The following is an 18,943-nucleotide window of genomic DNA, read 5'->3' as shown; positions in this document are numbered from 1 at the left end:
GAACAACAGCGGGGCTGTGAGCCACAGGTGGTGAGAAGTCCCTGGCCAATACCCAAAGGCAAAGCCTTCCTTTTAGGACTCAGCCCTCGTCCACTTTGTTCTAGGTTCTATGTTTGAAAACATTTTAAAGTCAATGGAAGCTTCCCATGTGGAGATTAACTGGCCAACGTTTGTTATTTATAGTCACAGAATAATACATTTTCAGAGGAATTCATTTTTATATTTTTAAATTAAACCCGGAGACACACAAGTACTGAGCAGGAGGCGAGAACTGGGCCGTCACTTCTGTTCTCTTCACTGTGACCAGTGGACCAGGTCCTTAATCAGGAGGAAATTAGCCAAGAATTACACTCCATCTGTATAGGATTTTGAAAAATTAACATCACTGGTTTATATCTCCTGTTAATTATTTGCTTTATAGTTAATCCATCTCAAACACTGGGCACCAACCAGGTGCGGAGCACTCTGTCATACAGGGCAGTTGTGTCCTAGCTCTCTCTGCTCATGCACCCCAAAGAATTTTGAAAACTTAGGTGAACACTCACACAATTTTTGGGTTAACTTCTAAATTTTTAATCACAGATTTAAATTGTGCAAGAGACTTAATTTCTGGTAGATTGTAACTGTAGACATTTAAAAAATAAAACTATATTATATCCCTCTTTGAAATGTATCAAGTTGAATAGAAATACCAGAGCAATTTGCTATCTACCATTATCAATTTAAAAGTATTAACAAGTGCTTCCAGAGTTGGTAACTTTACATCATTCATTTTTCTTCTTGAACTGCTATTTCCATATACTTAATCATTCATCTCTTCCTCTAAAATAGGTATATAAATTGAAATTCATGTGTTTGCTTATTTCATCTGGGCATCAGGCTCTAAGTACTAACTTATTTTTCTGCATTGATTTTTCATTAACATTATTATATTATAAATCTTGATAAATAATTATTAAAAATAAAAGTTAAAATTTATCAATGCTTTTACAATTGCTAGAATTAGATGTTGTCTGGAATTAAATCCATTCTCAATTTTCATTTTTGTAGGTATAAGTGCTGAAAAAAATGTATTGACATAAATAAGTAGATGAGAATGGGAATTTTGTTATAGCATTGTCACTAATTTCAGGAACTCCTTCTGAGTTAAATGCCAGATATCACAAGGTGATCTATGATCAGACATTTTGATGATTAGCTGAAAACTGGTTTAGGGTCTCCTTCAATTTCATGGAAAGGAAAATGTTAAAAATGAATACATTAAAAAACACGACTTGCAAAAGGTTTTTTTGTTTTGTTTTATTGTTTTAACTTTATACAGATACTAAACACATCTTTTTCAGTTTCTGGAAAGGATACTTAAAGGATTTACCAAGATAATTCAAATAATTATTAATTATATCAGCTACTCTTTTTTTTTTATTTCGGCATATTATGGGGGTACAGATTTTAAGGTTTCAATAAATGCCCTTTCCCCCCTCCCCCCACAAGTCTGATTCTCCAGCATGACCATCCCTTAGATGGTACACATGTCACTCATTATGTATGTATATACCCGTCCCCCTCTCCTCTCCCCCCTCCCCAATACCCTGTTACTGTAGTACCTATGTGTCCACTTAGGTGCTACTCAGCTAATACCAGTTTGCTGGTGAGTATATGTGGTGCTTGTTTTTCCATTCTTGGGATACTTCACTTAGTAGTATGGGTTCCAGCTCTAACCAGGAAAATATAAGATGTGCTATATCACCTTTGTTTCTTAGAGCTGAATAGTACTCCATGGTATACATATACCACATTTTATTAATCCATTCTTGGATTGATGGACACTTGGGCTGTTTCCACAGCCTTGCAATTATGAATTGTGCTGCTATAAACATTCGAGTGCAGGTGTCTTTTTTGTAGAGTGTCATTGGATCTTTTGGGTAGATGCCCAGCAATGGAATTGCTGGATCAAATGGTAGATTCACTTGTATCGCTTTAAGGTATCTCCATATTGCTTTCCACAGAGGTTGGACTAGTTTGCAGTCCCACCAGCAGTGTAGGAGTGTTCCTCTCTCTCCACATCCATGCCAGCAATTGTTATTTGGAGACTTTTTGATAAAGGACATTCTCACTGGAGTTAAGTGATATCTCATTGTAGTTTTGATTTGCATTTCCCTGATGATTAGAGATGATGAGCCTTTTTTCATATGTTTGTTGGCCATTCTTCTGTCTTCTTTAGAAAAGTTTCTGTTCAAGTCCTTTGCCCACCTTTTAATGGGGTTATTTGATTTTTTCTTGCTGATTTTCGTGAGTTCTAAGTATATTCTAGTTATCAGCCCTTTATCGGATACATAGGATGCAAAAATTTTCTCCCATTCTGTAGGTTGTCTGTTTACTTTCATGACTGTTTCTTTGGCTGTGCAGAAGTTTTTTAGTTTCATCATGTCCCATTTATTTATTTTTGTTGCTGCTTTGATTGCCTTTGGGGACTTCTTCATAAACTCTTTGCCTAGGCCGATGTCTAGGAGAGTGTTTCCAACATTTTCCTCTAGAATTCTAATGGTTTCATACCTTAGGTTTAAGTCTGTTATCCAGCGTGAGTTGATTTTTGTGAGAGGTGAAAGGTGTGGGTCCTGTTTTAGCCTTCTACAAGTGGCTATCCAGTTTTCCCAGCACCATTTATTGAAAAGGGATTCTTTTCCACAGTGTATGTTTTTGTCTGCTTTGTCAAATATTAGATGGCTATATGAGGATGGTTTTATATCAGGATTCTCACATCTGTTCTACTGGTCAATAATCCTATTTTTGTGCCAATACAAGATTGTTTTAATTACAACAGCTTTGTAGTATAGTTTATTATCTGGCATATTAATACCTCCCATTTTGTTTTTGTTGCCTAGAATTGCTCTTGATATTGGGGGTCTTTTTTGGTTCCATACAAAGCGCAAAATTATTTTTTCTATATCTGTGAAGAATGCTGATGGGATTTTAATAGGTATTGCGTTGAATCTGTAGATCAGTTTGGGTAGTATAGACATTTTAATGATGTTGAGTCTGCCGATCCACGAGCATGAGGAAGCTATTCAGGAGATTAACAAAACAAAAAGTTGGTTCTTTGAAAAAATAAACAAAATTGACACGCCACTGGCTAAGCTAACGAAAAGCAGAAAAGAGAAATCTCTAATAAGCTCCATCAGGAACAAAAAAGGAGATATCAGCTACTCTTTTACTACAAGACATATTGTACTAAATATGCTAATATTTTATATACAATATACTAAGAATGATTTGTTAAAATACAAAGTAATATTTATTTCAAAAGTTCTTCGCTAACATAGTAAAATTTTTTTTATCCTGTCACATACTTTAAATATATTTTTGTCAACATTCAGATTTAGCTCATTGAATTTAGGAGAACTGTCCACCGTATAAACCAAATGACAAATAAGCCGTCTTTGTCAAAGCTACCAGTTAAGTCAGACTCCCCTTCTGCCTGAAAAATGTATGATTTTACTTTTCAGTTCAAAGAGATGAGTTACTATGCATTCCATGACACCCATCCCCCTGTTGTATTCTAATTGTGATATAGACAAAAAGGTAAAATGGCAGACAGACAGGTAGCCAGACAGAGCACAGAGCCGGGCCATGCATTTGTCATGCGGTTGAAATAAGAACCCCCTGCTCTCACAAGACTGTAAGTGAGGGGGGTGGAAAAAGTGGTGTGACTGCATGAAAACATTCAGACTACCCTTTGCTTTGGAACCCAGGAGACTTTTACATCTTAATGCAATGAACCAAACAATCAGGATGGGTGAGAGGAACATCTTTGTCTGTCTGTCTGTCTGTCTATCTGTCTGTCTGTCTGTCTGTCTAATAAAGCAGGAGACGGTGGTTAGAAAAGGAGAGATGGGGCAGGAGCACCAGAAGGACCCCTAAGCCCTGAGCCTCCCATCTCAGTTTGGGGGGATGAGCACACACGGGAGTTCAGGACTGGGAGCAGAGATCCCTTTTGAGCTTCTAACCCATGATTTCATGTTCAGGTGAATGGTGCTTCGATGTGAATACTGATTTTGTAGAAGAATAAGATCCCCTGCCCTGAGGGAATTTATAACCTACAGAGGAATCTATGCATTCATCAATTCATTCGGTGAATACTCATCTGGGGCCTTATATATCCTAGAGACTATGGAAGGTGCTGTTATGTGGAAGGAATACAGAAATGACTTAGGTGTTGACTCTTCCCTCAATGATCATAGAGTCTGATCATATGTGAAAGAAAAGAATACATGCTGTGAGAGAGACAGAGAGGAAGGAATATGTGAGTTCAGAGATGGGGAAGGTTACTTACTGATAAGTGTCTACAAGGAAGATTATGTGGAATTTGGCCATGGGCAGACAGAGCAAGAACATTCTATAAACTACATAATATTAAGAAACTCAAAGGGCTGATATAACAAACAAAGAATATATAGTAAATGTTAAATGTACAAACTTGCAGAAAAATAGGACTGCCAGAGGAATTAAGACAAGGACATTGAAGGGCAAAGAATCTGATGTCTATTATAAAGACAGTAGTATTTCAAAAATTACAAAATTATTATAGAAGTAATGCATATCCACTGTAGAAAATCTGAAAATCATTTACCACCTAGAGATCTTCCCTATTATCAATATGTGGTGTATATTCTTCCAAACTTTGTATACATACTCATATCCCTAGCACATAGACTGGCACCCTAGTACATAGTAGACACCCAAGAAATAGTTCTTAAGTAAATATTTTTAAAGTTAGGAATTTTTACATGCCATTTTGTAAATTGATTTTAGGTGTTATAAAATATTTTCATGTCAATCAAATATTTACACACCATTTTTTAGTGGCTGCATGGCATTTCATTGTATGGATGCATGCTCATTTTTCATTGTCACAGAATTGTTGCCAAGTTTTAGCTATTATAACGGTGTAATAAGAAATTACTATATATTACTAAAATTTAATTGGTTCAAATTATGCACATGTAATTTTATAAGATTTCTGAACAAATTGCACCAATTTACACTTAAACCACTATTCACAGAATATGATTGTTTATCCTTAAATTCAGTCATATTGGGTAGTTTTTTAAAAACTTTATCAATAAGAAAGTTAAAAGGATGGATCTCACTGTAAGTTATGTTTCTTCGCTTCCTAGTAAGGTTGAATATTATTTTTCACATGTTTATTGGCTGTTGGGTTTTTTTGTTTAAGAATGTCTATTTCTGTTCTTTGTAGACAAAAGTTTTCTGCAAGGGAGGAAGGTAATGTCGTAATAACTACATTTGAAGAAGTATTTAGCAAACAAATTTATAAAACGAATCAGAGAGACAAACAATTAGGCAAAAAATAGTAGAGGGTTTGATTAACTGACAGAGAAAATGGCAGAGAACAGGGTCCAAAGAGCATTGCAGGCCCAAGATAGCAATTTAAGGCATCGAGAAATGAGGAAGGGTAGTTGGCACCCTACACAGCTTTTTATATAACACTGACTGAGAAAGAAAGGTCAAGGTAACATGAGTTAGGCAGGCGGACACTTGGGCACCTTCTTAGGCGTTGGATAAGAGCTCTGTGGACGTGAAAATAAAGAAAAAGTGGCCTGTGCAGTGGAGTTAGATCTCAGAGGAGGGGGCAGAAAAGAACAGTTTGGGAGGCACAGTGGTGGGTTTAGTTCTTTGAATCAACAAGAAAAGAGACAAAAGGTGAGAACCCAGAGAACTTGAATGATGCAAAAATTACATAAATGCATGTTTGCGTGTGAAAACATAAAAGCAGGCAGAATGTGGCAAGTCCAATAAATAGACTGTGAGACGGCGTGGGGGCACACGGGCAGAGGCTCCTCCTGGCGGGGAACGTGGGTGATGGATTCGTGGAAGTGGAGGCATCTGAGCTGGTCCTTGATGGACAGTTCCTGCCGGGGCTGGGACATCCTTGTGCTAGGAAAGAAAGTCAGTAGAGGCGCTGAGACAGCAAGCGGGCAGGGGGCTTGGAGAATAGAAAGTGGGAGACTTTGGAAGGTGGTGACAGTGTAGGGGGGGTAGAGGGGGGAACTGCAGTCAGGGAGGTCAGAGCTGGACACTCCCAGGGCCTACACCTGGAATTCTCAACTGTACTTTCACAGACCTGGTGGTATTTGAACCTCTCTCGGACCCCAGGATCATTATCCTTAATTCACAGATGAGGAAACTGAGGCCCAGAAGGCTGCACATTTTGCCCAAGATCAGCGAGGGGACGGGAAAGAACTGAAACCAGAGCACGGGTCTCATGACTCGCGGCGCGACGTCTCTAGCTTGCCCTAAATGCCTTTTATTTGACTGCGAAGCAGCAAGAATCCTCTGAAGATTTCAGAGTGGCATGATCAGAGCTGGTGGATGATGTTATAAAACCAAAATATATTAGTCATTTTCAATACTTTGAAAGTTCTCAAAGAACAGTAGAACTTTGCCATGACTGGCATATTTTTATCTAGTTCAAAGGTTCATCAAAGTCCTTTACAGATTAATGAGTTAAAGTTTGCTTGCAACGGTGTAGGTAAACGGAGCAACCTAATTATGTTCTCGGCATATCAAATACTGCAGCTCACTTTGCCTAAATCTAATTTAGATATTTATACACTTTCTAAAAATAGAAAATTGAGAATTATCCATTATCCAGAACTAGTCATTCAATTAACAAGGAGATAAATACTAAGGAGCCTGATCCCAATCATTAGAAAATGAGGCCACAGTGAGATTGAGGACATAAAAGCACCAACCATCACAGCACACCTTGGCAGGAAAGGCTCTGCTACCCCTGGGGTGACTGGTGTTTTTTTCAACTAGGCTCTGTGCCAGGCGCGTTACACTCTAGGTCTTTTCCCACCCCGTGGGGTATTACCATCTTCCCTTTGCAGATAGAAAAAAAAATCTAAAAAACTGAGGCTATCAATAGATCCCGAACTTGCCCAAAGAGGCTAGGTTATGATTCTACCCCAGACTGGTCACAATGGCCCCCTTTACAAAGAAGTGGCATTCCATTTAGTGCCACAAGGCACTGGTTCACATGATTTGAGGACATATCAAAAGCATAGCCTGTGTCTAGCCATTCAACTTTATTGACCAATGCAGACAAACTTTAGAGTTTTGCTATATAGTACCCACAGAATACTAAGGAAGAAATAATGACAAAATTGAGGCTTCTTCTACTTTTTCTTTCTGCAAATTACAAAAGAAAAGTTTTTTACAAGACACAAGTTGGGTGGATTCTTTTATACTTTCTTTTCTTCTTAGGTGTTTGCTATACTACGTGATTGGGTAGAGGCTGGAATGACAGGTGAGGAAATGTAAATGTAATCAGCAGCTATGTAAATGTGGTACTTACAGTAAGTGCATGCTAACACACCCCCTGATTTCTCCCCAGGGCTCCAAAGGAGTCCTGACACCAAGTGCTCGCTGCAGATAGATTGAGGGATGTGAACTTCCAGGAGGGACATGGTAGGCAAAGGAAGCACTCAAAGGCTTGCATAAAGCTAACCCTTAGGGAATTTAGAAAAATGATGATGTAGAGAAAAAACAAAAAGGTAGATTTTTGGAGCCAGGCTAAACTGGATTCATATGCCAGCTCTGCCACTTACTAGCTGCATGATTTGGAGTCCAATTGTTTAACTGGTTGGAGGCTCAGTCTTTTCATCTGCAAAACGGGATGGATGGTATTTGGCTTACAGAAAGGTTGTGAAATTTATATGAAGTAATTGATAAAGAGCACTAGGTCATTGCCTGACACACAGTAAGGGCCTAATAAAGGTTGATTGGCATCCTTTAATATAGAGGGAGAAACCAAATTAATAAAGAAATGTCATCAGATTTATAGTATCTAAAAATATTCTATCTCACAGGAGAGAAAAATATAAGGTGGTGATAAGCTGGCATAATTCACAGTTAATAGCACATAATATGAATAAAGGTTATAAATATTTTTACCTCTATATAAGTAAAAAAGTTTCAGTTATATGTTATGTAAGTAACAGTAAAGTATGCGTAGTGGTATATTTGAAAGACTTACTATTTCGTATTCCAAATCGATTTGAAAGTACAGTATTTTACAATAGTTTAGTTCCTTTATAATGTTACTATTCTCAGCAGCAACCATTTCCTAACCTAACAAAATCTTCAGTTTCAGTAAACACTTCCCATTATAGGTTAAATTTTACCTCCTACTGAAAAAGCAATGATACTTGGTGACTTTCATCACCTGTAATATCAGAAGATCAAAAAACATTCTGGAAAGGCACGGAGACCTAAATTTCCACTTCGTGTTTCTCAGATTAGAGCTACAATGACAGGATCAATTGGGACTAGATCTGGAAATCAATTAATATAACAGAAAGCCTGAACTTGGGCTATAACCTTAAATTAAGTTAGATTACTAGTTTTACAACATAGAAGGTGATAACAGATTTCTCAAAATTGCATCTTTTGTACTTTTACATTTCTTGCTTTGAAGTGGAATATCATTTCCTATGTTCTTTCCATAAAGAATAAGTTATTGTTTTCCTCTTTCATCTTAATTTCTTAATAAAGGGATAGTTTGGTAGAAGATACAGATTTCAGGGGTTTTTCCTTCTTATCCTTTAGGACAGACTTAGATCCACATTTTTCAGCACATAGAAAGAAAAGAATAACAATATCTTCCATGTAGTCACAACATGCTAAAGGGCACAAAGTCCTATCAGGAGTAATCTGGCTGCCTCAACCCATTTCAAGTGATAGTAAAAAATAGAGGACATACAGATTGGGAGGAAGAAAATTGTGGTGACGGAACTAGATATTTTTTAAGTTGTTTTTTAAATCCTCTAGCCCCATATCAAACTTTGAGGTAAATGCACTCTGTGAAGCCCCATTCTATAAATTTAACAAAATTTTATTTTTCTGATTTAATAATTTAACTAGAAAAAATCAAAAGGTTGTATTTATGTGCGCTTTTCTGCGAGGAGAGTGAATTTGTGTGTAGATGTGTTCAAGGCAGTTCAAAAGTAATACCAGTGAGAAAAGAATGAATTTATTCTGTGTACAATTATATAAATTCATTTACTCTCTTTTTTAAGAGGAAGAATAAGACTTGGTACCTGTAATGAAGGTATGAAGCTTACGTTCTCTTCAAATTAAAAACCATGACTCCTCCAACATGTGAAAAACAACTTACAACCATGACCTTGAGCTGGAGCTCACTGATATTCCTGTTCTTTCAAGCAGGTGGGCTGCTTGCCCTGAGACCACCCAGGTTCGGAGGACACTCAGGCCTGGAATTGCGGTCCTGCCACTTACTAACTGGGTGGCCCTGAGAAAACAACCCAGCAATTCCAGCTCTTGGCACCCTCATATGGAAAAATGAACACAATGATTCCTAGCTTGCAAAGGTTATTATGGAGATACCATATAATGCATTAAGCAAACGTGCACTGCAAACTGTAAAGCACTCTAGCAATGTATTTTTAATATTTAGAACTGAGCTCCACTCAGCATCATCTACTTAATAACTCTACTGGCAATGCTGAGTGAGGAGGAAGGATTGACATGATAAAAATATAAATTTCAAGTTTTATCTCAAATTACACAATTTTAAATAGCACTGCATTTAACAGAGATACATACATATGCTTCCAAATTGTCAAGCCTCCCTTTAATTTCTCATCAAACTTTTTTGGGGTTGTACTCATCCATGATCTCCCCTTGTGGGTTCTAAACTTGTCATGGTAAGGTTCTTTAGGTTCTTTTTTCGTTTAAAAACTTAATTTCATTTCATGACATGAAAATATCAAAATAATAAATCTTGAAGAGAATATATATTACGTAAAAACCTATCAGTAAGAAATACGTCAGGTTATGTCAGAAAGATGAAGGACAGAGGGAGGCATAGGAAGAAGGAAGAGGTTACCAAATGTTTCATTCTATGCAGAGAATAACTAGAGATTTTCTTTCCTTCTTAATATTAGTGATTAAGGAATCAGTTCCATTTTTGGTTCAATTAAACTTAAGATGGGGGGGGAAGAGTATATGATTTGCAAACCAGTGGCAATAAATATGTAAAGAAACAAATCTGCAAGGAAATGGACCAAAATGTTAATGTTGGAAGAGGAGTTGTTTCTGAGCAGATGAGTTATTTTGTCATTTGGCTTTTCTCTACTTCCTGAGTTTTCTATAATGGGTACATTTCACTTTCATAACCAGACAGAAAAATCCACAAACACTTAGAATAATTTGTGGGTGGCAGCCCAAGCATGTGTTCTTTTCTGCAGAGTTCATGTTGCACAACTCTAGGAGGCGCCCTTCACATCAGCATCCATGTGAGGGGTTCATTCTAGCATGCCTGGGGAAGGCCAACTCAGAAGCAGTACAGGAGGGTAGCATAGTGCACGGACAGGCATGTCATACGACCTAGAACTCTCTGGTTGTTTCAGGAAGGAGTCTCCAGACATCTTAAGGCAACTCCTCCTCTGGGAAGTTCTTCCCAGGCCTAGTATTAGATAGCAGGTATGTCTCAGGTGCCTACCATTCATTGAGCTCTTGCTATGGGGAGAAGCATTGTCTTGGGAAATTCACTTATGTTACTTTATTTAATCTTCAGGACAACCTTATGAAGCAGATATCTCATCCTTTATCTTACACATGTGGATCCAAGGTAAAGCCAGGTTAGGACTTGCTTACGGAAAAAAACCCCAAGGACATCAGCGCTTCACAGGGCACGGAAAGACCCCCAGACTGACCTGCTGGGACCACCCTCATGTCTCTCTGTGCATCCCCACCGGGCCCTTTCTTCTCTGCTTCCTCCCAGGGGTTGCACTTTTCTATTCACCCAAGCCTTGATTTTTATTCGCCTTGATCTATTCAGACCCTCTATTGTATAGTATATGCAGTATAATTTCCCCAAAATTCTCCTGCAGAAAAGAGTCACTTTATATTTGAATCCTTACAAAATCAATCATATCATAGGGTGCTCTCTCAATGACTTTACACTGAACAAAGAAGTAATTTAAACCGCTCTAATGTAGTCCATGAATAAGTATGTCTTCCTTCCTCTCTCTGTACCATTCATCTTGCCTTGGGTTAAAAATTGGCCATCATACCTACTGTGTCTTTCCTAATGGAGGAAGCTCAATGTATTTGCTGTACTTCCAACAGGCAGTGACTGCAGGTAGACACATCTGAGACTGCAAAGCTTTCTGGAATACATCTAGGTTCCCTTGGACTCACGGTGTACAACTTATTTGTGCCCAAACCCATGGAAACTGTTTCTGGACTGTATCAGCTCTTTAGAAATGCTGTTTGGATACTTAATTAGGTCCACCCTCCCCTTCCGGTTAACTTGACAACCTGCTGCCAGAGTTAATAATTAACAAGGTGTCACAATACCTCTCACAGTCACTCAATTCTTTGCTCACCTGCCTCACTGTCTCTTCCTGCTGCTTCTGAATTGCTTGAACTCCCTTGGGATACAAACTCCCTATAATAAATCATGGCACAAAGGCACAGACTTTTGTGGCTCTAACTGGAATTCACAATTGGGCAAGCCCAGGAGGCAATCACCTGGCCATTGCCCTAACCCATATGCGTCCTCAGTGCCGCCTGAGCACAGGTGAGCATGAAGTTTTAATGAGGCCTTAGCTGCAAATGCATTGTGCAATTACTGTTAAGATGGGCGAACATTTGGCCCGGAAAGAATTGCATTTTAAGCAATAGGGTTTCCCTATTAGCTGTTCTCAGCTATTAATTCAACCAGTTTGTTTATACATTTTGACAATTGTTCATGTGAAAGAGACCTGGGGATTTTATTTGACCACAATTTCATTATAAGCTAACAGTATGATAGGGCTGCTAATAAAAGTTAATGCAAGTTTAGGCTGCATTAAGTGAATAGTCTAAATAAAGAAAGGCAATATTCCCACTCTACTTTACTCTTATTTTCCTCAACCAAATAGATCTTATTTTCCTCGACCAAAATTTGGCAAGTGCAGTGTTGCACGCAGAGACTCTGGCATGGAGCATTTGAACACATAACTGCCCTTAAAAATCTAGGATGTGTGGCTGGCATGTACAAAGAACAGCCATTTGTGCATTCAACCAGTCGTTTGTTCCCTTGTTGAAGCAAATGTCTATTGAATACACACTCTGTGCTTGACTTTGTTCTAGATACAAGAGTAAGGAAGAATTGTGCTCTGATAGTAAGATTTTTTTATTCTTTTCTGAGGTACAAAGAGGAGCACTTAAGACAAGTGAGCTTTGGGGTAAGTAGAGTTGCTATAAATGCAGCTCATGGAAATCGCATGAAAAAGAAAAGACGCACTTTATCTGAAGAATGCAAGCTCTGTTTAAGTTATCAGGCCCAGAAAGTCACGGAACTGTGACCTCAGTCACATCTCACTCCCCCTTGAGCTAAGTGATCACTTGAAGCTACCTGCTACGTGGGCTCTAGACTGACTGACTCCAAGTAGCCATAAACTGACCTAAAGATGCCACATGCCGGACACCATAACTCAGAGCCTGTGGTTCTACGATGTATAGCCAATCACTAATCCATGTTATTTCTGTAAACCAAGGAGAATTCTCGACAAACAACTATTGTTATCACACACACACCCCGCCCCTCCCCACATACACCATTTGTCCTGTTTTCTTTAAACACCTGAGCCTCTCCTTTGCTCTCCGGAGCATTCCTGAGGTAATCTGGGAGTGTTTCTAGGCTATAGGCTCCAGCCTTGGCTCAAATAAATTCTCTCTATTAATTTTGCCTCAGGGTCTTTCTTCAGGTGTGGACAGGCGTGTGCTACAGCCCTGCGGAGTTGGGGGAGGCTGTCCTGAGGCAGTGGCGCTGAGGAGGGAACATGCTGGTGGAACAGAGGTGAAGGAAGCAGGCGTTTGGGTGTGGGTGGTAGAAGGAAGAGGCTGGGCACCCCAGGAGCCATTCGTGGGGGTGAGGTGAACGGCGTGAAGAGAGGAACCAACGACGGGAGACGGGACTGCAAAGTCGGGTTGTGTCCTGGTGCCGAAAGGCTGGTAGGACGAGAGGGGAAACTCAGCTTTGCTCTGAGTCAATTAGCAGCCAGCAAGGGAGTTTAGGCTTACACGTGATGTTTCCATTTCCTAGTTGTGCCTAACAAAGCACTTCAAAGTGCAGTGGCTAAAATTAACAGCGATTTTAAATTTGCAATGATGCTACGGTCAGCAGGGCAGCGCTCCGTGTGGGGTGAGCCGGGGTCTCCCACGCAGCTGCGCTTGGCCGGGAGCTCGGCTGGGGCTGGGCAGCCAGGGGCCTCGCTCGCGCCCGCCGCCCTGCGCTGGCCGATGGCTGGCGTCCCTCATCCCTGCCATGTGCTCCTCCTCCTCCAGCGTCAACTGTAGACCATCCTCGCAGCATGGTGGCTGGATTCCAAAAGGGAAGATATCCTAGCTCAGATGTGCCAGTGCTTACGACGTCCCCGATTGCACTGTGATTGTTAATGCGATTCGTCAAGCAAGTCCCCTGGTCTAGCCCAGACTCAGTGTAAGTTGTGACAACTCAAGGGCATGAACGCCGGGACATGTGACTTACTGAGAAGCCAACAATGTGACTGCCTACCACAAATACGAGGGAGGAACCTCTTGCAGTGTGGAGGACGGTGTGGAAGAGCGAAGAAGGACGTCGCTTAAAACTCAACATTACATTTCAGGAAAAAGGTAAAGAGAAACTATAGTCTAGCAAATAGAGCAAAATTAAAACAAGAATCTCTGCTAGAGCAGAATAAATAAAACTCAGAGACCTGTTTGGTGCGAGGCGTCAGGGGGCAGGAGAGAAAGACTGAGAATAAAGAGTTGCAGACGCGTAGCAGAGAGTTATGCATGTCGGTCTGGGGACATTTTGGAAATAGAGACAGTGTTTGGGGAATGACAGCTAAAGCCAGGGTAATACGTTAGATCACAGAAAAGAGAAGAAACCATCAAAAGAGATTAAGGCGAATGGTTAGAGACATAAAAACCACAATCATGGTCTCACGTGGAGCTCAGCATAAGGTACAGAAACAGAGGGGTCAGTATGACAGCCCCCCCCCATGGCTACCACTTCTCTGTCTTCGGCTTCAGTTTCCCATGGTCAACGGTGGTCCAAAAGTACTAAATGCAACATTCCCCAAATAAATATTCACATAACTTTTATTACAGCGTATTGTTCTAATTGTTCTATTTTAGTATTAGACATTGTTGTTGTTAATCTCTTACTGTGCCCATTTTATAAATTAAACTTTCTTATAGGTATGTATGTTTAGAAAACACATAGTATATATAGGGTTCAGCACCATCCACGGTTTCAGGCATCCAATGGGGGTCTGGAATGCACCCCTCCCACTGGACAAGAAAGGATTAGCTAATTGTCAAACTAGAGGTCACGTGAAAGAAAGATGAAAATCGGTCATTGTGATTGGCAATTAGAAGGCCAGTGATGGTCTTTAAAGTTGATAGCCGAGCACTTGGGGATGGTAAAAATTAGAGTGAACCAGAATGAATGAGACATAAAGCAGTGGAGACAATACTTCTTTGACTTTTTCTGATATCCTTTGACTCCAGCAGCCACTGGTAGGTAAGTTAGTCCTGACACATGGCTCTGTGAGCACCCAGAGCTGAGTCCAGCCATCCGATGTCAGACTGTTTGGGATGTGGTCCAAAAGTCACATGCCCCGTCAGGCCTCCAATGACTGTAGGATTAAGCTTCCACACTGGCTTTATCCCCATCACAAAATGCCACTTGTTCATCCAAGCAGCTACAGTTTAATAAGCAGTGGGGGAGAGGTAATTTTTTCAAAAAGAAAAGCTAGGACATCTGAAAGATGGAGGAATTATGTAAATTACTTGTGCCATTTATATTATCTATAACTATTAATCTAATATTATGCTTGCTATTTATAGCTGAAATCCAGGTTGGCCATTATAATACAACGATTAGAAACATATTCAATGTCAGGTCTGTGACATAATGAAGCCATATTTCTGAGTACCAGCATCTTTTATAAAGCAAGATTCTAGTTACCTAAAAAGTCATTCCAACTGTGACCAAACTTCTGCTTGTGAGTGGAGTGGTTTATTTGATTTTATACAGAAGCTATAAAATCATACAAACTCAAACCCTAGACCACAGAATACAAATTCCCTGTGTATCCTATGTTTTGTGTTAAATGTTACATAGATCCAAACAAAGTGTGTTTATAAATATAATTCAAATATGACATGGGCCTCCCTAGCCCTTATGTTCTAAGTGTTCTCGCCTCAAATGTTCCCACTCTTGCACACACTTAATTCTATTACCTAAGACCTTCCCTGCATTCCTGAGAATCCCCAGGGCAAGGAGAGAGAGAGAGAGAGTTAATCTCCGTTTCTGAATTCTTCTACTTTCTGGGTGTCTGCTGCTTTGTGTCTGTTTTTGGTTCTGCTCTGATTGACACCAGTGTTTCATATCTCAACCCACACAAAGCATGTGTAAGAATACAAACGTCATTAAGAGTCCCAGAGCAGTGCAGGGTTGAGCAGTCTCAGGATTTATTTATCCTTTTGGCTTCTCTATCTTCTTCCCCCATGCTCAGGACCAGTCACAATCTTTCCCTCTCCATCTGAAATGCAAAACCAATCTACTTCTTCCCTGGTCCTCCCGCAGGGAACCCCTCTTCTGATATATCCACTGGTTCTCACCTCCCTAAGCAGGATCCATAATTTCCCAACACAGATATTCTCTAAGAGGTGGAGGCTGATGCCAGCTCCTAAAATATCCCCCAACCCTATTACATATGAATAATACCTGTTCAAGATCTGGTCATCACATTCTTGAAACTTGTCCAAGGTGATTTTAAATTTCATGCAAGATTACTGTTTTCAATAAATATGATTCATTCTACATCTAAAAAATAATGTTATACCTTTCTATAACAGTCTATAAGTAATTATACAATGTAGAATTAAGTGTCCCATAGTCATTTATATAAGCATATATATAAATTCAAAATCTTGAAAAAAAATAAATTTATCAGATGATATGTTCAGTTTTTACTATTTAGAAAACCTGGTCATTGTCTTGGTGGTAGCCATGGCTTAAAAAGGTGGGGAAAATGTCTTGGAAACCTATATAATTACTGATATCATCTCAATTTTTGCAAAAATCAACTAAGAAGACATGGATATGGTGTTTCTGCAGTGAATCACCATAGCCTGCCTGGCCTATAAGGGCCCACCCATCTAAGACTAACAAAATACTCCTTGCAATGCTTACATAAGCCTTCTCATGCAATCTTTGCAATTCTGAAGTTGACATCATAGTACTTGTTTCACACATGAAGATGGATACAGGATCTCAGAAAAATCTGCAAAGACTATTCTCATCAATTTCTGGAATGATAGTGGCATGCATGGCTCTGCAATAAAAGGCTTCAGTTTCGACTCTGGCATTTATTTTAGGCTTCTAACTTCAGGGAAACTATTTGACTTTCCTGTGCCCCAGTGTTTGTACCTGGAGAATAACAGCATCTACCTCCTAGGCTCACTGTGACTTTTAAATGAGTTCCTACGTGGGAAGATCCTGGAAGAATGCCTGACACATAATAAGCACTCATTGAAATCCAGCTGTTCTAGCTATTTTCAGACTCAGATTAAGGGGGCATTTTAAAAGGTAACATCTGACAATATTTTTTTGGTCTCTCACAGAAGTTTCCATAACATTCTCTGCAGTAACGTATATTTGATTAACATTTTGTCATTTCTTTGATATTTCATTCATTTACTGCCAACAACATGAGAAGTTGCAGGATCCCAAATGCCATGGGCTCTAGATGGCCTCTGGGGTCTCTGCACAGGCCCTTCTGGTCCCTCCTCAGGCTCCCCGACTCTGAGGAAGATGATGTATCACCTGCAACCATAGCACGACCCAGGTTCCCTGTGGCAGGGACGTTGGCCCTACGGTCATCAAAGAGTACATGAGGTTGGAGGGGTTTGCTGAAATTTCTGCTTAGAACCTCAAAATTCAAATTCATTTGACAAGTGTCACCTCAAAGCAATTTTTCAGCAACTTTTTTTTTTTTCCTAACCAACAAAATGCTGTATTCAAAATAAACCAGTCCCCTGCATGGGCTTTTACAGCAGATGGTGGATACAGCCCTATAAAGTGAATTCTTCTTTCTTAAGCTATGCTACTAGTCTATCTTGTGGTCAGAATTTTATTTCCTCTATGGTCTTGTTTTTAATTAACTTTAAGTTATATTATATAATTCGCTTCATATTAATTATAAAATATAACTGACAATTTTCAGCAAAACTAAAAAAGATGAAAAGGACCAAACTACCAGGAGATAATCACTATTAAATTTGGCATAGATGTCCAGAATTATTTCTTGCACCATAGGCACTCAGAAATACATACTTCCACAAATATGGAATGACATAAAAATAGGATTTCATAACTAAGTTTTTTATTTAGCATCTTTCCATGATCACAATTGGAACTCTGCATTATAATTTTTTGCTGTACACTCTGATTTAGAAAACAAATCCCTTCTTCATATACATTTAGATTTTTTTCCACATGGAATTTTAAAAACTGCTAACTTATTTCTTTAAACATAGTTACCAAAATATATATAAGAAAAGAGAAGATACAAGAGAAGAGACTGGAAAATATAAGCATTCATATGTTTGGGTTTGCCCCTAAAATTATATATGTGGGTGTGTCTTGCTCTGCGTGTGAAGTTACTTCTACGGCTCCTCATTCAGCCGTGCATTTTATTTAAGCTCTCAGTGCACATGAAGCCCTTAAGCTCTGTAAACTCTCTGTAGTTGGGTTGTTTCTTTTTAAGAGTTTAATAATTTAGCAGTTGAAAAGTCTCATTGAAGTCTGTAATTACGGTCTCCATGACTCCCTCACCATAATTTTAAAGCATCTTCAGTCATATAAAAACCACCTGAAAAGTGTCCAGCTCAGGTAGCACTTCCAATGCTCACATTTCACTGGCTGTATCCACATGGGAAATGTTATTCAAAAGCAAACAACTGTGACCCAATAGGTTGCTTAGGATATTTATGATGAAAAGTATTGTATGTTTAAAGAAACTTGCTTTTAGCTGTGTGTGTACATATACAAAAACATACATATATCTGTACATTTTGTATAAATGTACATATGTATGTTTTTATATATGCACATACTCAAATATATACTTATATGTATGCACACACACATGTCATGCAATCTTAAACCTCTAATGATCTTCCCCACTATTTTGATAATTGTTTGTTTGGAGCTTTGGCTAAAATTTATCTAAGGAATATAGCCTAGAACAACAAATCCTTTTCTGAGATTCAGCTAATAATAGCTCATGCTGACTGCAGCAGCTTCCCCGAAGGATCCCCAAGCGCCCAGCAGAATACATGCATAGAATTAGCATCACTCACCCAGCAGAGGGAGGCATGCGGAATCCAACAGCCATTCTTCACCTGCCATGTTCCAAAGCCCAGTGCAGTAGGATTTAAGAGCATGATCAAAGAGGAACTTTTCTAACTGAATCTCCAGGGGAATACAGGGTGACAGTATAATTACCCCAGTTAGAATTTAGCCAGCCACAGAATTAATACTACCACTACTCTTGCAGGAAACAAAGAGACAGGAGGGGACCCGAAGGTCTTTAATGGCCAAAAGAGGTCGAGCCCTCAGTTTTATATCTCACCCCAGAGACACGTGAGATATGTCCCCCCTGACCAGGATGCCATCTAGGGCTGTCCCTTCTATTTTTTAACTAGACTGAAGAAATGGTCATTATTTTAATAGTGTATTGTACTTACGTTGCTAAGGCTACCTAGAGCCCCCAAGGCCTAAAGCCTAGGCAGGTAATCACAGTGGAAAAGACAGCTTGGCCCCCCTGCCGTGGTCATGGACAGAGAAATGACTCTC

This window comes from Microcebus murinus, chromosome 5, assembly GCF_040939455.1.
Source record: "Microcebus murinus isolate Inina chromosome 5, M.murinus_Inina_mat1.0, whole genome shotgun sequence".
NCBI lineage: Eukaryota > Metazoa > Chordata > Mammalia > Primates > Cheirogaleidae > Microcebus > Microcebus murinus.
The sequence above is the reverse complement of the archived record's forward strand: the minus strand, read 5'-3'. Positions refer to the sequence as shown.